This window comes from Procambarus clarkii, chromosome 76, assembly GCF_040958095.1.
Source record: "Procambarus clarkii isolate CNS0578487 chromosome 76, FALCON_Pclarkii_2.0, whole genome shotgun sequence".
Lineage (NCBI taxonomy): Eukaryota > Metazoa > Arthropoda > Malacostraca > Decapoda > Cambaridae > Procambarus > Procambarus clarkii.
This window is the reverse complement of record NC_091225.1, coordinates 6,242,131-6,265,080: the sequence shown is the minus strand read 5'-3', so window position 1 is coordinate 6,265,080 and position 22,950 is coordinate 6,242,131.

Genomic DNA, 22,950 nt, shown 5'->3' with positions numbered 1-22,950 from the left:
CGCATCTGGTATGTACAAGACGCCTTAATCCACTTGACCATCACGACCGGACAAAATGAGGTGATAGCCGAGGCTATTTGAACCACCCCACCGCCGGCACTCGGATAGTTATCTTGGGCATAGCATTTTACCAAATCACCTCATTCTTTGGGGCAACACGTGAGGAACACAAATGCGAACAAGCCTGAATGGTCCCCAGGACATATGCAACTGAAAACTCACACCCCAGAAGTGACTCGAACCAATACTCCCAGAAGCAACGCATCTGGTATGTACAAGACGCCTTAATCCACTTGACCATCACGACCGGACAAAATGAGGTGATAGCCGAGGCTATTTGAACCACCCCACCGCCGGCACTCGGATAGTTATCTTGGGCATAGCATTTTACCAAATCACCTCATTCTTTGGGGCAACACGTGAGGAACACAAATGCGAACAAGCCTGAATGGTCCCCAGGACATATGCAACTGAAAACTCACACCCCAGAAGTGACTCGAACCCATACTCCCAGAAGCAACGCATCTGGTATGTACAAGACGCCTTAATCCACTTGACCATCACGACCGGACAAAATGAGGTGATAGCCGAGGCTACTTTGAACCACCCCACCGCCGGCACTCGGATAGTTATCTTGGGCATAGCATTTTACCAAATCACCTCATTCTTTGGGGCAACACGTGAGGAACACAAATGCGAACAAGCCTGAATGGTCCCCAGGACATATGCAACTGAAAACTCACACCCCAGAAGTGACTCGAACCCATACTCCCAGAAGCAACGCATCTGGTATGTACAAGACGCCTTAATCCACTTGACCATCACGACCGGACAAAATGAGGTGATAGCCGAGGCTATTTGAACCACCCCACCGCCGGCACTCGGATAGTTATCTTGGGCATAGCATTTTACCAAATCACCTCATTCTTTGGGGCAACACGTGAGGAACACAAATGCGAACAAGCCTGAATGGTCCCCAGGACATATGCAACTGAAAACTCACACCCCAGAAGTGACTCGAACCCATACTCCCAGAAGCAACGCATCTGGTATGTACAAGACGCCTTAATCCACTTGACCATCACGACCGGACAAAATGAGGTGATAGCCGAGGCTATTTGAACCACCCCACCGCCGGCACTCGGATAGTTATCTTGGGCATAGCATTTTACCAAATCACCTCATTCTTTGGGGCAACACGTGAGGAACACAAATGCGAACAAGCCTGAATGGTCCCCAGGACATATGCAACTGAAAACTCACACCCCAGAAGTGACTCGAACCCATACTCCCAGAAGCAACGCATCTGGTATGTACAAGACGCCTTAATCCACTTGACCATCACGACCGGACAAAATGAGGTGATAGCCGAGGCTATTTGAACCACCCCACCGCCGGCACTCGGATAGTTATCTTGGGCATAGCATTTTACCAAATCACCTCATTCTTTGGGGCAACACGTGAGGAACACAAATGCGAACAAGCCTGAATGGTCCCCAGGGCTATGCCCAAGATAACTATCCGAGTGCCGGCGGTGGGGTGGTTCAAATAGCCTCGGCTATCACCTCATTTTGTCCGGTCGTGATGGTCAAGTGGATTAAGGCGTCTTGTACATACCAGATGCGTTGCTTCTGGGAGTATGGGTTCGAGTCACTTCTGGGGTGTGAGTTTTCAGTTGCATATGTCCTGGGGACCATTCAGGCTTGTTCGCATTTGTGTTCCTCACGTGTTGCCCCAAAGAATGAGGTGATTTGGTAAAATGCTATGCCCAAGATAACTATCCGAGTGCCGGCGGTGGGGTGGTTCAAATAGCCTCGGCTATCACCTCATTTTGTCCGGTCGTGATGGTCAAGTGGATTAAGGCGTCTTGTACATACCAGATGCGTTGCTTCTGGGAGTATGGGTTCGAGTCACTTCTGGGGTGTGAGTTTTCAGTTGCATATGTCCTGGAGACCATTCAGGCTTGTTCGCATTTGTGTTCCTCACGTGTTGCCCCAAAGAATGAGGTGATTTGGTAAAATGCTATGCCCAAGATAACTATCCGAGTGCCGGCGGTGGGGTGGTTCAAATAGCCTCGGCTATCACCTCATTTTGTCCGGTCGTGATGGTCAAGTGGATTAAGGCGTCTTGTACATACCAGATGCGTTGCTTCTGGGAGTATGGGTTCGAGTCACTTCTGGGGTGTGAGTTTTCAGTTGCATATGTCCTGGGGACCATTCAGGCTTGTTCGCATTTGTGTTCCTCACGTGTTGCCCCAAAGAATGAGGTGATTTGGTAAAATGCTATGCCCAAGATAACTATCCGAGTGCCGGCGGTGGGGTGGTTCAAATAGCCTCGGCTATCACCTCATTTTGTCCGGTCGTGATGGTCAAGTGGATTAAGGCGTCTTGTACATACCAGATGCGTTGCTTCTGGGAGTATGGGTTCGAGTCACTTCTGGGGTGTGAGTTTTCAGTTGCATATGTCCTGGGGACCATTCAGGCTTGTTCGCATTTGTGTTTCTCACGTGTTGCCCCAAAGAATGAGGTGATTTGGTAAAATGCTATGCCCAAGATAACTATCCGAGTGCCGGCGGTGGGGTGGTTCAAATAGCCTCGGCTATCACCTCATTTTGTCCGGTCGTGATGGTCAAGTGGATTAAGGCGTCTTGTACATACCAGATGTGTTGCTTCTGGGAGTATGGGTTCGAGTCACTTCTGGGGTGTGAGTTTTCAGTTGCATATGTCCTGGGGACCATTCAGGCTTGTTCGCATTTGTGTTCCTCACGTGTTGCCCCAAAGAATGAGGTGATTTGGTAAAATGCTATGCCCAAGATAACTATCCGAGTGCCGGCGGTGGGGTGGTTCAAAGTAGCCTCGGCTATCACCTCATTTTGTCCGGTCGTGATGGTCAAGTGGATTAAGGCGTCTTGTACATACCAGATGCGTTGCTTCTGGGAGTATGGGTTCGAGTCACTTCTGGGGTGTGAGTTTTCAGTTGCATATGTCCTGGGGACCATTCAGGCTTGTTCGCATTTGTGTTCCTCACGTGTTGCCCCAAAGAATGAGGTGATTTGGTAAAATGCTATGCCCAAGATAACTATCCGAGTGCCGGCGGTGGGGTGGTTCAAATAGCCTCGGCTATCACCTCATTTTGTCCGGTCGTGATGGTCAAGTGGATTAAGGCGTCTTGTACATACCAGATGCGTTGCTTCTGGGAGTATGGGTTCGAGTCACTTCTGGGGTGTGAGTTTTCAGTTGCATATGTCCTGGGGACCATTCAGGCTTGTTCGCATTTGTGTTCCTCACGTGTTGCCCCAAAGAATGAGGTGATTTGGTAAAATGCTATGCCCAAGATAACTATCCGAGTGCCGGCGGTGGGGTGGTTCAAATAGCCTCGGTTATCACCTCATTTTGTCCGGTCGTGATGGTCAAGTGGATTAAGGCGTCTTGTACATACCAGATGCGTTGCTTCTGGGAGTATGGGTTCGAGTCACTTCTGGGGTGTGAGTTTTCAGTTGCATATGTCCTGGGGACCATTCAGGCTTGTTCGCATTTGTGTTCCTCACGTGTTGCCCCAAAGAATGAGGTGATTTGGTAAAATGCTATGCCCAAGATAACTATCCGAGTGCCGGCGGTGGGGTGGTTCAAATAGCCTCGGCTATCACCTCATTTTGTCCGGTCGTGATGGTCAAGTGGATTAAGGCGTCTTGTACATACCAGATGCGTTGCTTCTGGGAGTATGGGTTCGAGTCACTTCTGGGGTGTGAGTTTTCAGTTGCATATGTCCTGGGGACCATTCAGGCTTGTTCGCATTTGTGTTCCTCACGTGTTGCCCCAAAGAATGAGGTGATTTGGTAAAATGCTATGCCCAAGATAACTATCCGAGTGCCGGCGGTGGGGTGGTTCAAATAGCCTCGGCTATCACCTCATTTTGTCCGGTCGTGATGGTCAAGTGGATTAAGGCGTCTTGTACATACCAGATGCGTTGCTTCTGGGAGTATGGGTTCGAGTCACTTCTGGGGTGTGAGTTTTCAGTTGCATATGTCCTGGGGACCATTCAGGCTTGTTCGCATTTGTGTTCCTCACGTGTTGCCCCAAAGAATGAGGTGATTTGGTAAAATGCTATGCCCAAGATAACTATCCGAGTGCCGGCGGTGGGGTGGTTCAAATAGCCTCGGCTATCACCTCATTTTGTCCGGTCGTGATGGTCAAGTGGATTAAGGCGTCTTGTACATACCAGATGCGTTGCTTCTGGGAGTATGGGTTCGAGTCACTTCTGGGGTGTGAGTTTTCAGTTGCATATGTCCTGGGGACCATTCAGGCTTGTTCGCATTTGTGTTCCTCACGTGTTGCCCCAAAGAATGAGGTGATTTGGTAAAATGCTATGCCCAAGATAACTATCCGAGTGCCGGCGGTGGGGTGGTTCAAATAGCCTCGGCTATCACCTCATTTTGTCCGGTCGTGATGGTCAAGTGGATTAAGGCGTCTTGTACATACCAGATGCGTTGCTTCTGGGAGTATGGGTTCGAGTCACTTCTGGGGTGTGAGTTTTCAGTTGCATATGTCCTGGGGACCATTCAGGCTTGTTCGCATTTGTGTTCCTCACGTGTTGCCCCAAAGAATGAGGTGATTTGGTAAAATGCTATGCCCAAGATAACTATCCGAGTGCCGGCGGTGGGGTGGTTCAAAGTAGCCTCGGCTATCACCTCATTTTGTCCGGTCGTGATGGTCAAGTGGATTAAGGCGTCTTGTACATACCAGATGCGTTGCTTCTGGGAGTATGGGTTCGAGTCACTTCTGGGGTGTGAGTTTTCAGTTGCATATGTCCTGGGGACCATTCAGGCTTGTTCGCATTTGTGTTCCTCACGTGTTGCCCCAAAGAATGAGGTGATTTGGTAAAATGCTATGCCCAAGATAACTATCCGAGTGCCGGCGGTGGGGTGGTTCAAATAGCCTCGGCTATCACCTCATTTTGTCCGGTCGTGATGGTCAAGTGGATTAAGGCGTCTTGTACATACCAGATGCGTTGCTTCTGGGAGTATGGGTTCGAGTCACTTCTGGGGTGTGAGTTTTCAGTTGCATATGTCCTGGGGACCATTCAGGCTTGTTCGCATTTGTGTTCCTCACGTGTTGCCCCAAAGAATGAGGTGATTTGGTAAAATGCTATGCCCAAGATAACTATCCGAGTGCCGGCGGTGGGGTGGTTCAAATAGCCTCGGCTATCACCTCATTTTGTCCGGTCGTGATGGTCAAGTGGATTAAGGCGTCTTGTACATACCAGATGCGTTGCTTCTGGGAGTATGGGTTCGAGTCACTTCTGGGGTGTGAGTTTTCAGTTGCATATGTCCTGGGGACCATTCAGGCTTGTTCGCATTTGTGTTCCTCACGTGTTGCCCCAAAGAATGAGGTGATTTGGTAAAATGCTATGCCCAAGATAACTATCCGAGTGCCGGCGGTGGGGTGGTTCAAATAGCCTCGGCTATCACCTCATTTTGTCCGGTCGTGATGGTCAAGTGGATTAAGGCGTCTTGTACATACCAGATGCGTTGCTTCTGGGAGTATGGGTTCGAGTCACTTCTGGGGTGTGAGTTTTCAGTTGCATATGTCCTGGGGACCATTCAGGCTTGTTCGCATTTGTGTTCCTCACGTGTTGCCCCAAAGAATGAGGTGATTTGGTAAAATGCTATGCCCAAGATAACTATCCGAGTGCCGGCGGTGGGGTGGTTCAAATAGCCTCGGCTATCACCTCATTTTGTCCGGTCGTGATGGTCAAGTGGATTAAGGCGTCTTGTACATACCAGATGCGTTGCTTCTGGGAGTATGGGTTCGAGTCACTTCTGGGGTGTGAGTTTTCAGTTGCATATGTCCTGGGGACCATTCAGGCTTGTTCGCATTTGTGTTCCTCACGTGTTGCCCCAAAGAATGAGGTGATTTGGTAAAATGCTATGCCCAAGATAACTATCCGAGTGCCGGCGGTGGGGTGGTTCAAATAGCCTCGGCTATCACCTCATTTTGTCCGGTCGTGATGGTCAAGTGGATTAAGGCGTCTTGTACATACCAGATGCGTTGCTTCTGGGAGTATGGGTTCGAGTCACTTCTGGGGTGTGAGTTTTCAGTTGCATATGTCCTGGGGACCATTCAGGCTTGTTCGCATTTGTGTTCCTCACGTGTTGCCCCAAAGAATGAGGTGATTTGGTAAAATGCTATGCCCAAGATAACTATCCGAGTGCCGGCGGTGGGGTGGTTCAAATAGCCTCGGCTATCACCTCATTTTGTCCGGTCGTGATGGTCAAGTGGATTAAGGCGTCTTGTACATACCAGATGCGTTGCTTCTGGGAGTATGGGTTCGAGTCACTTCTGGGGTGTGAGTTTTCAGTTGCATATGTCCTGGGGACCATTCAGGCTTGTTCGCATTTGTGTTCCTCACGTGTTGCCCCAAAGAATGAGGTGATTTGGTAAAATGCTATGCCCAAGATAACTATCCGAGTGCCGGCGGTGGGGTGGTTCAAATAGCCTCGGCTATCACCTCATTTTGTCCGGTCGTGATGGTCAAGTGGATTAAGGCGTCTTGTACATACCAGATGCGTTGCTTCTGGGAGTATGGGTTCGAGTCACTTCTGGGGTGTGAGTTTTCAGTTGCATATGTCCTGGGGACCATTCAGGCTTGTTCGCATTTGTGTTCCTCACGTGTTGCCCCAAAGAATGAGGTGATTTGGTAAAATGCTATGCCCAAGATAACTATCCGAGTGCCGGCGGTGGGGTGGTTCAAATAGCCTCGGCTATCACCTCATTTTGTCCGGTCGTGATGGTCAAGTGGATTAAGGCGTCTTGTACATACCAGATGCGTTGCTTCTGGGAGTATGGGTTCGAGTCACTTCTGGGGTGTGAGTTTTCAGTTGCATATGTCCTGGGGACCATTCAGGCTTGTTCGCATTTGTGTTCCTCACGTGTTGCCCCAAAGAATGAGGTGATTTGGTAAAATGCTATGCCCAAGATAACTATCCGAGTGCCGACGGTGGGGTGGTTCAAATAGCCTCGGCTATCACCTCATTTTGTCCGGTCGTGATGGTCAAGTGGATTAAGGCGTCTTGTACATACCAGATGCGTTGCTTCTGGGAGTATGGGTTCGAGTCACTTCTGGGGTGTGAGTTTTCAGTTGCATATGTCCTGGGGACCATTCAGGCTTGTTCGCATTTGTGTTCCTCACGTGTTGCCCCAAAGAATGAGGTGATTTGGTAAAATGCTATGCCCAAGATAACTATCCGAGTGCCGGCGGTGGGGTGGTTCAAATAGCCTCGGCTATCACCTCATTTTGTCCGGTCGTGATGGTCAAGTGGATTAAGGCGTCTTGTACATACCAGATGCGTTGCTTCTGGGAGTATGGGTTCGAGTCACTTCTGGGGTGTGAGTTTTCAGTTGCATATGTCCTGGGGACCATTCAGGCTTGTTCGCATTTGTGTTCCTCACGTGTTGCCCCAAAGAATGAGGTGATTTGGTAAAATGCTATGCCCAAGATAACTATCCGAGTGCCGGCGGTGGGGTGGTTCAAATAGCCTCGGCTATCACCTCATTTTGTCCGGTCGTGATGGTCAAGTGGATTAAGGCGTCTTGTACATACCAGATGCGTTGCTTCTGGGAGTATGGGTTCGAGTCACTTCTGGGGTGTGAGTTTTCAGTTGCATATGTCCTGGGGACCATTCAGGCTTGTTCGCATTTGTGTTCCTCACGTGTTGCCCCAAAGAATGAGGTGATTTGGTAAAATGCTATGCCCAAGATAACTATCCGAGTGCCGGCGGTGGGGTGGTTCAAATAGCCTCGGCTATCACCTCATTTTGTCCGGTCGTGATGGTCAAGTGGATTAAGGCGTCTTGTACATACCAGATGCGTTGCTTCTGGGAGTATGGGTTCGAGTCACTTCTGGGGTGTGAGTTTTCAGTTGCATATGTCCTGGGGACCATTCAGGCTTGTTCGCATTTGTGTTCCTCACGTGTTGCCCCAAAGAATGAGGTGATTTGGTAAAATGCTATGCCCAAGATAACTATCCGAGTGCCGGCGGTGGGGTGGTTCAAATAGCCTCGGCTATCACCTCATTTTGTCCGGTCGTGATGGTCAAGTGGATTAAGGCGTCTTGTACATACCAGATGCGTTGCTTCTGGGAGTATGGGTTCGAGTCACTTCTGGGGTGTGAGTTTTCAGTTGCATATGTCCTGGGGACCATTCAGGCTTGTTCGCATTTGTGTTCCTCACGTGTTGCCCCAAAGAATGAGGTGATTTGGTAAAATGCTATGCCCAAGATAACTATCCGAGTGCCGGCGGTGGGGTGGTTCAAATAGCCTCGGCTATCACCTCATTTTGTCCGGTCGTGATGGTCAAGTGGATTAAGGCGTCTTGTACATACCAGATGCGTTGCTTCTGGGAGTATGGGTTCGAGTCACTTCTGGGGTGTGAGTTTTCAGTTGCATATGTCCTGGGGACCATTCAGGCTTGTTCGCATTTGTGTTCCTCACGTGTTGCCCCAAAGAATGAGGTGATTTGGTAAAATGCTATGCCCAAGATAACTATCCGAGTGCCGGCGGTGGGGTGGTTCAAATAGCCTCGGCTATCACCTCATTTTGTCCGGTCGTGATGGTCAAGTGGATTAAGGCGTCTTGTACATACCAGATGCGTTGCTTCTGGGAGTATGGGTTCGAGTCACTTCTGGGGTGTGAGTTTTCAGTTGCATATGTCCTGGGGACCATTCAGGCTTGTTCGCATTTGTGTTCCTCACGTGTTGCCCCAAAGAATGAGGTGATTTGGTAAAATGCTATGCCCAAGATAACTATCCGAGTGCCGGCGGTGGGGTGGTTCAAATAGCCTCGGCTATCACCTCATTTTGTCCGGTCGTGATGGTCAAGTGGATTAAGGCGTCTTGTACATACCAGATGCGTTGCTTCTGGGAGTATGGGTTCGAGTCACTTCTGGGGTGTGAGTTTTCAGTTGCATATGTCCTGGGGACCATTCAGGCTTGTTCGCATTTGTGTTCCTCACGTGTTGCCCCAAAGAATGAGGTGATTTGGTAAAATGCTATGCCCAAGATAACTATCCGAGTGCCGGCGGTGGGGTGGTTCAAATAGCCTCGGCTATCACCTCATTTTGTCCGGTCGTGATGGTCAAGTGGATTAAGGCGTCTTGTACATACCAGATGCGTTGCTTCTGGGAGTATGGGTTCGAGTCACTTCTGGGGTGTGAGTTTTCAGTTGCATATGTCCTGGGGACCATTCAGGCTTGTTCGCATTTGTGTTCCTCACGTGTTGCCCCAAAGAATGAGGTGATTTGGTAAAATGCTATGCCCAAGATAACTATCCGAGTGCCGGCGGTGGGGTGGTTCAAATAGCCTCGGCTATCACCTCATTTTGTCCGGTCGTGATGGTCAAGTGGATTAAGGCGTCTTGTACATACCAGATGCGTTGCTTCTGGGAGTATGGGTTCGAGTCACTTCTGGGGTGTGAGTTTTCAGTTGCATATGTCCTGGGGACCATTCAGGCTTGTTCGCATTTGTGTTCCTCACGTGTTGCCCCAAAGAATGAGGTGATTTGGTAAAATGCTATGCCCAAGATAACTATCCGAGTGCCGGCGGTGGGGTGGTTCAAATAGCCTCGGCTATCACCTCATTTTGTCCGGTCGAGATGGTCAAGTGGATTAAGGCGTCTTGTACATACCAGATGCGTTGCTTCTGGGAGTATGGGTTCGAGTCACTTCTGGGGTGTGAGTTTTCAGTTGCATATGTCCTGGGGACCATTCAGGCTTGTTCGCATTTGTGTTCTTCACGTGTTGCCCCAAAGAATGAGGTGATTTGGTAAAATGCTATGCCCAAGATAACTATCCGAGTGCCGGCGGTGGGGTGGTTCAAATAGCCTCGGCTATCACCTCATTTTGTCCGGTCGTGATGGTCAAGTGGATTAAGGCGTCTTGTACATACCAGATGCGTTGCTTCTGGGAGTATGGGTTCGAGTCACTTCTGGGGTGTGAGTTTTCAGTTGCATATGTCCTGGGGACCATTCAGGCTTGTTCGCATATATATATATATATATATATATATATATATATATATATATATATATATATATATATCACTTTCCCGTCACAATATATATATATATATATATATATATATATATATATATATATATATATATATATATATATATATATATATATATATATATATATATATTGGTGTATACTGGCAGCAGGTTTTCTTTCAAACATGTTTCATTGAATATGACCGCATATTCTGTATTTATTATTTTCTGGTTTAGGGCTTCTATCCCTCTAACTATTTTCTTAGCATCAGGGCTTAATTGGAATAGGAGTTCTCCAAAACTCATTTTCGTACTTTTAAGGTGAAGAAAAGAAGTGATTTACTATAGAGTGTATTACACTTATTTGTATAATTTGCACGACGTTTCGAACCTCCATGGTTCATTCTCAAGTGAACAATCTTACAATACTAGTTGATTTTATACCCGCATTAGGTCAGGTGATAATACAATGAAGGTGAAAAACATGGGGGGATACATAAGGGATAAACATAGGGGCTGCAGAAGGCTTATTGGCCCATACGAGGCATCTCCTATCTAAACACAAAGATTAATCCAGTGTAATTGGCCTGTTATGTTGGACATTGTCTTCTGTGTTGGCATCGATATGTTCTTGTCTTGTCCTTACTCTCATGGTGGGTAGAGTAAATAGTTCCGTGATTTGGGTGTTCATGGTAGGTCGCTCTATTCTTATGTGAATTGCCTCAAGAATTTGTAATCTTCTTGAATCTTGGGTTTTATCTATTATGCAAGTATTCTTGTTCAACATTTCTCTTGTTAGAGTAATGTCATGGGCTTGTCTCATGTGATTCCTAGGGGGCACCAGATTGAAGATGGCATGTCAAACGCCTCGTCAGCTTGGTCGACGTCATACCTATGTACTTACATTGAAGGTTACATCCTTCGTGGGGGCAAGTGTACATGTATACAACGCTTGACTGCTGTAGAGGGTTCTCCGTCGGCTTCGGGCTGTTTTTGATAAGGAGTTCGGAAGTCTTCTTGGTTTTGTAGAATATTATCAGGTTTATGTTTTGGTTAGGAGTAGTGCTTTTTACTCCTTTACGGATTATTTCTTTCATTATTCTTTCCTCTTTTATATGTTCACTGTGCATGGTTGATTTGTAATATAATTTTATTGGGGGTGTTGTGGTTTCTGTTCTAGGTTCTGAATTATACCAACGGTCCAAGTGTCTTCTTATAGCAGCGTTTATTTCCGCGTTGCTATATCCGTTGTTCACCAATACCTGAGTTACTCTTTCAAACTCTCTACTCACGTTGCTCCATTCAGAGCAGTGGGTAAGCGCTCGACGAATATAAGCATTGAGAACACTGGCTTTGTATCTTTGGGGGCACTCACTTCTACCGTTCAGGCATAATCCTATGTTGGTGGGCTTGGTATATACGTTGGTGCTTAAAGAGGTTCCTGTTTTTGTTATTAGTACATCCAAGAATGGCAGACTGTTATTTTCACTATTTTCATGTGTAAATCGGAGTACTGACTCTCTCTCTAGGTGTCTTTTTAGGTCAATTAGTTCATCTGAGTCTTTTACTATTACGAATATGTCATCTACATAACGGCAGTATACAGTTGGTTTTTGTCTGCTACTGAAGACCCTATCTTCGATGGTTCCCATATAAAAATTAGCAAATAAAACTCCTAAGGGGGAGCCCATTGCTACTCCGTCTATCTGTAAATACATGTCTCCTTGTGGACTGATGAAAGGGGCTTCCTTTGTACATGCTTCGAGAAGACTTTTCAAGTGTGGCTCAGGTATGTCTAATTTGGGGGTGCTCTCGTCTCTGTATACTCTGTCCAGTATCATTCCTATGGTTGTGTCGACTGGGACGTTGGTAAAAAGGGATTCAACGTCCAGGGAAGCGATGATTCCATCGGGCTGGGTAGATTTGATCAATTCTAGGAAATCTGCTGATGATTGTAGACTAAACTTACTTGGAGTGTATGGAGTTAGGAGTTCATTGAGTTTTTTTGCCAGGTGATAAAAAATAAACCCAAGATTCAAGAAGATTACAAATTCTTGAGGCAATTCACATAAGAATAGAGCGACCTACCATGAACACCCAAATCACGGAACTATTTACTCTACCCACCATGAGAGTAAGGACAAGACAAGAACATATCGATGCCAACACAGAAGACAATGTCCAACATAACAGGCCAATTACACTGGCTTAATCTTTGTGTTTAGATAGGAGATGCCTCGTATGGGCCAATAAGCCTTCTGCAGCCCCTATGTTTATCCCTTATGTATCCCCCCATGTTTTTCACCTTCATTGTATTATCACCTGACCTAATGCGGGTATAAAATCAACTAGTATTGTAAGATTGTTCACTTGAGAATGAACCATGGAGGTTCGAAACGTCGTGCAAATTATACAAATAAGTGTAATACACTCTATAGTAAATCACTTCTTTTCTTCACCTTAAAAGTACGAAAATGAGTTTTGGAGAACTCCTATTCCAATTAAGCCCTGATGCTAAGAAAATAGTTAGAGGGATAGAAGCCCTAAACCAGAAAATAATAAATACAGAATATGCGGTCATATTCAATGAAACATATATATATATATATATATATATATATATATATATATATATATATATATATATATATATATATATATATATATATATATATATATATATATATATATATATATATATATATATATATATATATATATATATATTATATAATATATATATATATATATATTATATAATATATATAATATATATATATATAATATATATATATATATATTAGTATATTTTGGTAGCAGTCTTTCCTGTAGACATATAATTTTAAATATGACCGAAAAAGTAAGATTAATAATTCTAACACGAATTTTCTCAATCTTTCGTACATTTCTTTTCACTGTTGGAGGTAATTCAAAAATCAATTCTCCAAAATTCATTTTTATTTCTAATTTGACGCGACACTTGAGCGCGTTTCGTAAAACTTATTACATTTTCAAAGACTTTACACATACACAACTGAATAGAACTTACATATCTCCGATTTGTTTATATCTACATTTGAGTGAGGTGGATGGGGTGAGGTGGTATTTAATAGGGTATTAATTTCATCAACACAAGACAGAACACGAAACAATGGGTATTTGAAATGGAAGTGATTGCAGAAAGCCTATTGGTCCATATTTCTTGATGCTTCTATATTGGAGTGGAGTCTTGAGGTGGGTAGAATATAGTTGTGCATTAATTGGCTGTTGATTGCTGGTGTTGACTTCTTAATGTGCAGTGCCTCGCAAACGTCAAGCCGTCTGCTATCGCTGTATCTATCGATGATTTCTGTGTTGTTTACTAGGATTTCTCTGGCGATGGTTTGGTTGTGGGAAGAGATTATATGTTCCTTAATGGAACCCTGTTGCTTATGCATCGTTAAACGCCTAGAAAGAGACGTTGTTGTTTTGCCTATATACTGTTTTTTTTGGAGCTTACAGTCCCCAAGTGGGCATTTGAAGGCATAGACGACGTTGGTCTCTTTTAATGCGTTCTGCTTTGTGTCTGGAGAGTTTCTCATGAGTAGGCTGGCCGTTTTTCTGGTTTTATAGTAAATCGTCAGTTGTATCCTCTGATTTTTGTCTGTAGGGATAACGTTTCTATTAACAATATCTTTCAGGACCCTTTCCTCCGTTTTATGAGCTGTGGAAAAGAAGTTCCTGTAAAATAGTCTAATAATAGGTATAGGTGTTGTGTTAGTTGTCTCTTCAGAGGTTGCAAGGCATTTCACTTTCCTTCTTATGATGTCTTCGACGAAACCATTGGAGAAGCCGTTGTTGACTAGAAATCCTAGAAATCCGGACTCCACCCGCCAAAGATTATTGGGGAATATAAACCTGGATATGCGTATGGAAATGTCAAGACACACAAGCCTGGAAACCCACTTCGGCCAATCATTAGCCAGATACCCACACCCACTTGCAGATTGGCGAAGCGACTCAACGGCCTGCTGACTCCTTATGTCCCTTGCGCCTTCAGCCTGAAGTCTCCAAAGGAATTTGTTGACTTACTGCGGGGCACACAGGCCACAGGGAAAAGAGCCTCGTTGGACGTAGAATCACTGTTCACCAACGTACCTGTGGACGAGACAATCGGGATGATAGCCGACAGAGTGCATCGCGATCCAGCCTGTAATCCTCTTGACATACCAGAAAATATTCTAAGGAAACTACTCCATGCTTGTACTAAAGAGGCACCCTTCATGAGCCTGGATGAGCGCATGTATAAGCAAGTAGATGGGGTCGCCATGGGTTCTCCCCTAGGAGTCCTGTTTGCAAACTTCTACATGGGTACCATCGAGCAAAAAGTCTTAGTCGACATGAACTTGAAACCGGCCATATACTGCAGGTATGTTGACGACATTTTTACACAGGTACCTGATGTCAGACATCTGCAGGAGCTGAAGGAGGCGTTTGAGCAGAGTTCCGTGCTGCGTTTCACTTACGAGATGGAAAAGGATGGAAAGCTGCCCTTTCTAGATGTAACAGTCATGGAAAAGAGCGGAGGTTTCCACACTGCAGTCTACACTAAGGAAACGAACATAGGAATGTGCCTAAATGCCAACAGCGACTGCCCAGACAGGTACAAGAGGAGTGTTGTTAACGCATATGTCGACCGTGCTCTCAGCCACAGCTCAGAATGAAAGCAAGTCGACGAAGAACTCTGTAGGGTAAGGCAGGTCCTAGTCAACAACGGCTTCTCCAATGGTTTCGTCGAAGACTTCATAAGAAGGAAAGTGAAACGCCATGCAACCTCTAAAGAGACAACTAACACAACACCTATACCCCCTATTAGACTATTTTACACAAACTTCTTTTCCACAGCTCATAAAACGGAGGAAAGAGTCCTGAAAGATATTGTTAATAGAAACGTTATCCCTACAGACAAAAATCAGAGGACACAACTGACGATTTACTATAAAACCAGAAAAACGGCCAGCCTACTCATGAGAAACTCTCCAGACACAAAGCAGAACGCTTTAAAAGAGACCAACGTCGTCTATGCCTTCAAATGCTCTCTTGGGGACTGTAAGCTCCAAAAAACCCAGTATATAGGCAAGACAACAACATCTCTTTCTAGGCGTTTAACGATGCATAAGCAACAGGGCTCCATTAAGGAACATATAATCTCTTCCCACAACCAAACCATCACCAGAGAAATCCTAGTAAACAACACGGAAATCGTCGATAGATACAGCGATAGCAGGCGGCTTGACGTTTGCGAGGCACTACACATTAAAAAGTCAACAACAGCAATCAACAGCCAATTAATGCACAACTATATTCTACCCACTTCAAGACTCCGCTCCAATATAGAAGCATCAAGAAATATGGACCAATAGGCTTTCTACAATCACTTCCATTCAATACCCATTGTTTCGTGTTCTGTCTAGTGTTGATGAAATTAATACCCTATTAATGCCACCTCACCCCATCCACCTCACTCAAATGTAGATATTAACAAATCGGAGATGTGTAAGTTCTATTCAGTTGTGTATGTGTAAACTAAAGTCTTTGAAAATGTAATAAGTTTTACGAAACGCGCATAAGTGTCGCGTCAGACTATAAATAAAATGAATTTTGGAGAATTGAATTTTGAATTACCACCAACAGTGAAAAGAAAAAAGAAATGTACGAAAGATCGAGAAAATTCGTGTTAGAATTATTAATCTTACTTTATATATATATATATATATATATATATATATATATATATATATATATATATATATATATATATATAAGCCAAGTTTTCCTGAATTAATATATTTTGTTTAATTTTGTTCTTATGAAATGATAAAGCTACCCATTTCATTATGTATAAGGTCAATTTTTTTTTATTGGAGTTAAAATTAACGTAGATATATGACCGAACCTAACCAACCCTACCTAACCTAACCTATCCTATCTTTATAGGTTAGGTTTGGTTAGGTAGCCGAAAAAGTTAGGTTAGGTAGGTTAGGTAGTCGAAAAACAATTAATTCATGAAAACTTGGCTTATTAGGCAAATATATATATATATATATATATATATATATATATATATATATATATATATATATGTCGTACCTAATAGCCAGAACGCACTTCTCAGCCTACTATTCAAGGCCCGATTTGCCTAATAAGCCAAGTTTTCATGAATTAATGTTTTTTCGTCTACCTAACCTACCTAACCTAACCTAACCTAGCTTTTTTTGGCTACCTAACCTAACCTTACCTATAAATATAGGTTAGGTTAGGTTAGGTAGGGTTGGTTAGGTTCGGTCATATATCTACGTTAATTTTAACTCCAATAAAAAAAAATTGACCTCATACATAGAGAAAAGGGTTGCTTTATCATTTCATAAGAAAAAAATTATAGTAAATATATTAATTCAGGAAAACTTGGCTTATTAGGCAAATCGGGCCTTGAATAGTAGGCTGAGAAGTGAGTTCTGGCTACTAGGTACGACATATATATATATATATATATATATATATATATATATATATATATATATATATATATATATATATGTCGTACCTAGTAGCCAGAACGCACTTCTCGGCCAACTATGCAAGGCCCGATTTGCCTAATAAGCCAAGTTTTCATGAATTAATTGTTTTTCGACTACCTAACCTACCTAACCTAACTTTTTCGGCTACCTAACCAAACCTAACCTATAAAGATAGGATAGGTTAGGTTAGGTAGGGTTGGTTAGGTTCGGTCATATATCTACGTTAATTTTAACTCCAATAAAAAAAAATTGACCTTATACATAATGAAATGGGTAGCTTTATCATTTCATAAGAACAAAATTAAACAAAATATATTAATTCAGGAAAACTTGGCTTATTAGGCAAATCGGGCCTTGAATAGTAGGCCAAAAAGTGAGTTCTGGCTACTAGGTACGACATATATATATATATATATATATATATATATATATATATATATATATATGTCGTACCTAGTAGCCAGAACGCACTTCTCAGCCTACTATGCATGACCTGATTTGCCTAATAAGCCAAGTTTTCATGAATTAATGTTTTTTCGACTACCTAACCTAACCTAACGTAACTTTTTCTGCTACCTAACCGAACCTAACCTATAAAGATAGGTTAGGTAGGGTTGGTTAGGTTTGGTCATATATCTACGATAATTTTAACTCCAATCAAAAAAAAATTTACCTCATACATAATGAAATGGGTAGCTTTATCATTTCATTAGAAAAAAATTAGAGAAAATATATTAATTCAAGACAACTTGGCTCATTAGGCAAATCAGGCCTTGCATAGTAGGCTGAAAAGTGCATTCTGGCTACTAGGTATGACATATATATAAACATATATATATATATATATATATATATATATATATATATATATATATATATATATATATATATATATATATATATATATGTCGTACCTAGTAGCCAGAACTCACTTCTCAGCCTACTATGCATGGCCCGATTTGCCTAATAAGCCTAGTTTTCATGAATTAATGTTTTTTCGACAACCTAACCTACCTAACCTAACCTAACCTAACGTTTTCGGCTACCTAACCTAACCTAACCTATAAAGATAGGTTAGGTTAGGTTAGGTAGGGTTGGTTAGGTTCGGTCATATATCTACGTTAATTTTAACTCCAATAAAAAAAAATTGACCTCATACATAATGAAATGGGTAGCTTTATCATTTCATAAGAAAAAAATTAGAGAAAATATATTATTTCAGTAAAACTTGGCTTATTAGGCAAATCGGGCCTCGCATAGTAGGCTGAGAAGTGAGTTCTGGCTACTAGGTACGACATATATATATATATATATATATATATGTCGTACCTAGTAGCCAGAACTCACTTTTTGGCCTACTATTCAAGGCCCGATTTGCCTAATAAGCCAAGTTTTCCTGAATTAATATATTTCTTCTAATTTTTTTCTTATGAAATGATAAAGCTACCCATTTCATTATGTATGAGGTCAATTTTTTTTTATTGGAGTTAAAATTAACGTAAATATATGACCGAACCTAACCAACCCTACCTAACCTAACCTAACCTATCTTTATAGGTTAGGTTTGGTTAGGTAGCCGAAAAAGTTAGGTTAGGTTAGGTTAGGTAGGTTAGGTAGTCGAAAAACAATTAATTCATGAAAACTTGGCTTATTAGGCAAATCGGGCCTTGAATAGTAGGCTGAGAAGTGCGTTCTGGCTATTAGGTACGACATATATATATATATATATATATATATATATATATATATATATATATATATATATATATATATATATATATATATATATATATATATATATGTCGTACCTAATAGCCAAAACGCACTTCTCAGCCTACTATTCAAGGCCCGATTTGCCTAATAAGCAAAGTTTTCATGAATTAATGTTTTTTCGTCTACCTAACCTACCTAACCTAACCTAACCTAGCTTTTTTTGGCTACCTAACCTAACCTTACCTATAAATATAGGTTAGGTTAGGTTAGGTAGGGTTGGTTAGGTTCGGTCATATATCTACGTTAATTTTAACTCCAATAAAAAAAAATTGACCTCATACATAGAGAAAAGGGTTGCTTTATCATTTCATAAGAAAAAAATTATAGTAAATATATTAATTCAGGAAAACTTGGCTTTTTAGGCAAATCGGGCCTTGAATAGTAGGCTGAAAAGTGAGTTCTGGCTATTAGGTACGACATATATATATATATATATATATATAAATATATATATATATATATATATATATGTATATATATATATATATATATATATATATATATATATATATGTCGTACCTAGTAGCCAGAACGCACTTCTCAGCCTATTATGCAAGGCCCAATTTGCCTAATAAGCCAAGTTTTCATGAATTAATTGTTTTTCGACGACCTAACCTACCTAACCTAACCTAACCTAACGTTTTCGGCTACCTATATATACATATATATATATATATATATATATATATATATATATATATATATGTATATATATATGTCATACCTAGTAGCCAGAATGCACTTTTCAGCCTACTATGCAAGGCCTGATTTGCCTAATGAGCCAAGTTGTCTTGAATTAATATATTTTCTCTAATTTTTTTCTAATGAAATGATAAAGCTACCCATTTCATTATGTATGAGGTCAATTTTTTTTTTATATATTAATTATATATATATGTCGTACCTAGTAGCCAGGACGCGCTTCTCAGCCTACTATGCAAGGCCCGAATTGCCTAATAAGCCAGGTTTTCATGAATTAATTTTTTTTCGACTACCTATCCTAACCTAATCTAACTTTTTCGGCTACCTAACCAAACCTAACCTATAAAGAGAGGTTTGGTTAGGTTAGGTATGGTTGGTTAGGTTCGGTCATATATCTACGTTAATTTTAACTCCAATAAAAAAAATTGACCTCATACATAATGAAATGGGTAGCTTTATCATTTCATAAGAAAAACAATTGAGAAAATATATTAATTTAGGAAAACCTTGCATAGTAGGCTGAGAAGTGCGTTCTGGCTACTAGGTACGACATATATATATATATATATATATGTCGTACCTAGTAGCCAGAACTCACTTCTCAGCCTACTATTCAAGGCCCGATTTGCCTAATAAGCCAAGTTTTCATGAATTAATATATTTACTATAATTTTTTTCTTATGAAATGATAAAGCTACCCTTTTCACTATGTATGAGGTCAATTTTTTTTTATTGGAGTTAAAATTAACGTAGATATATGACCGAACCTAACCAACCCTACCTAACCTAACCTAACCTATATATATAGGTAAGGTTAGGTTAGGTAGCCAAAAAAGCTAGGTTAGGTTAGGTTAGGTAGGTTAGGTAGACGAAAAAACATTAATTCATGAAAACTTGGCTTATTAGGCAAATCGGGCCTTGCATAGTAGGCTGAGAAGTGAGTTCTGGCTACTAGGTACGACATATATATATATATATATATATATATATATATATATATATATATATATATATATATATATATATATATATATATATATGTCGTACCTAGTAGCCAGAACGCACTTCTCAGCCTACTATGCAAGGCCCGATTTGCCTAATAAGCCAAGTTTTCATGAATTAATATATTTTCTCTAATTGTTTTCTTATGAAATGATAAAGCTACCCATTTCATAATGTATGAGGTAAAAAATTTTTTATTGGAGTTAAAATTAATGTAGATATATGACCGAACCTAACCAACCCTACCTAACCTAACCTATCTTTATAGGTTAGGTTAGGTTAGGTAGCCGAAAAAGTTAGGTTAGGTAGGTTAGGTTGTCGAAAAACAATTAATTCATGAAAACTTGGCTTATTAGGCAAATTGGGCCCTGCATAGTAGGCTGAGAAGTACGTTCTGGCTATTAGGTACGACATATATATATATATATATATATATATATATATATATATATATATATATATATATATATATATATATATATATATATATATATTTTATTAAATATGACCGAAAAAGTAAGATTAATAATTCTAACACGAATTTTCTCAATCTTTCGTACATTATGCTTCACTGTTGGAGGTAAATCAAAAATCACTTCTCCAAAATTCATTTTTATTTCTAGTCTGACGCGACACGGGCGCGTTTCGTAAAACTTATTACATTTTCAAAGACTTCACAAATACACAACTGATTAGAACTTGCATTTCCCTGATTTTATATCTACTTTTGAGTGAGGTGGGAAGGGTGATGTGGCATTACATTTGAGTGAGGTGGGAAGGATGATGTGGCATTAGAGGATATTAATAGGGTATTAAAAGTATCAACACAAGACAGAACACGAAACAATGGATATTGAATAGAAGTGTTTGTAGAAAGCCTATTGGTCCATATTTCTTGATGCTTCTATATTGGAGCGGAGTCTTGAGGTGGGTAGAATATAGTTGTGCAATAATTGGCTGTTGATTGCTGGTGTTGACTTCTTGATGTGTAGTGCCTCGCAAACGTCAAGCCGCCTGCTATCGCTGTATCTATCGATGATTTCTGTGTTGTTTACTAGGATTTCTCTGGCGATGGTTTGGTTATGGGAAGAGATTATATGTTCCTTAATGGAGCCCTGTTGTTTATGCATCGTTAAACGCCTAGAAAGAGATGTTGTTGTCTTGCCTATATACTGGGTTTTTTGGAGCTTACAGTCCCCAAGTGGGCATTTGAAGGCATAGACGACGTTAGTCTCTTTTAAAGCGTTCTGTTTCGTGTCTGGAGAGTTTCTCATGAGTAGGCTGGCCGTTTTTCTGGTTTTATAGTAAATCGTCAGTTGTATCCTCTGATTTTTGTCTGTAGGGATAACGTTTCTATTAACAATATCTTTCAGGACCCTTTCCTCTGTTTTATGAGCTGTGGAAAAGAAGTTCCTGTAAAATAGTCTAATAGGGGGTATAGGTGTTGTGTTAGTTGTCTCTTCAGAGGTTGCATGGCTTTTCACTTTCCTTCTTATGATGTCTTCGATGAAACCATTGGAGAAGCCGTTATTGACTAGAACCTGCCTTACCCTACAGAGTTCTTCGTCGACTTGCTTCCATTCTGAGCTGTGGCTGAGAGCACGGTCGACGTATGCGTTAACAACACTCCTCTTGTACCTGTCAGGGCAGTCGCTGTTGGCATTTAGGCACATTCCTATGTTTGTTTCCTTTGTGTAGACTGCAGTGTGGAAACCTCCGCCCTTTTCCATGACTGTTACATCTAGAAAAGGCAGCTTCCCATCCTTTTCCGTCTCGTAAGTGAAACGCAGCACGGAACTCTGCTCAAATGCCTCCTTCAGCTCCTGCAGATGTCTGACATCAGGTACCTGTGTAAAAATGTCGTCAACATACCTGCAGTATATGGCCGGTTTCAAGTTCATGTCGACTAAGACTTTTTGCTCGATGGTACCCATGTAGAAGTTTGCAAACAGGACACCTAGGGGAGAACCCATAGCGACCCCATCTACTTGCTTATACATATGCCCATCCGGGCTCAAGAAGGGTGCCTCTTTAGTACAAGCTTGGAGTAGTTTCCTCAGAATACTTTCTGGCATGTCAAGAGGAGTACAGGCTGGATCACGATACACTCTGTCGGCTATCATTCCGATTGTCTCGTCCACAGGTACGTTGGTAAACAGCGATTCTACGTCCAACGAGGCTCTTATCCCTGTGGCCCGTGCGCCCCGCAGTAAGTCCACAAATTCCTTTGGAGACTTCAGGCTGAAGGCGCAAGGATCATAAGGAGTCAGCAGGCCGTTGAGTCGCTTTGCCAATCTGTACGTGGGTGTGGGTATCTGGCTAATGATTGGCCGAAGTGGGTTTCCAGGCTTGTGCGTCTTGACATTTCCATACGCATATCCAGGTTTATATTCCCCAATGATCTTTGGCAGGTGGAGTCCGGATTTCTTGGCGTTCACAGTTTCGATCAGTTTGTTGACCTTTGCTTTTAATTCGGCTGTAGTGTCCTTCGTTACCCTTTGGAACTTAGTTTGGTCAGAGAGTATGATGTTCATTTTCGCCAGATATTCGTCTTTTTTAAGAATGACATATATTGGCGACTTGTCACCTCTCCTGACAACTATCTCCTTGTTCTCGCGAAGGCTTTTAGCTGCCGCTCTAAGCTCGGGGGACAGTATGGTGCTTCTGTAGTTGCCTCGATTCTTTCCTCCTTCTGCAATAAGTTCTGCTTGTAAGGTATCTTTGGTAGTGACCTTCTTTTGTGTCTCGAGGTCGAATATGTCGTCCAACAGAATTTCCAACTCCACTTTCCGGGCCATTTCACTCGGTCTGGACATAACATGACAGTTTATGCCCAGATTTAGGAGAGTGACTTGGTCCTCAGTGAGGTTAATT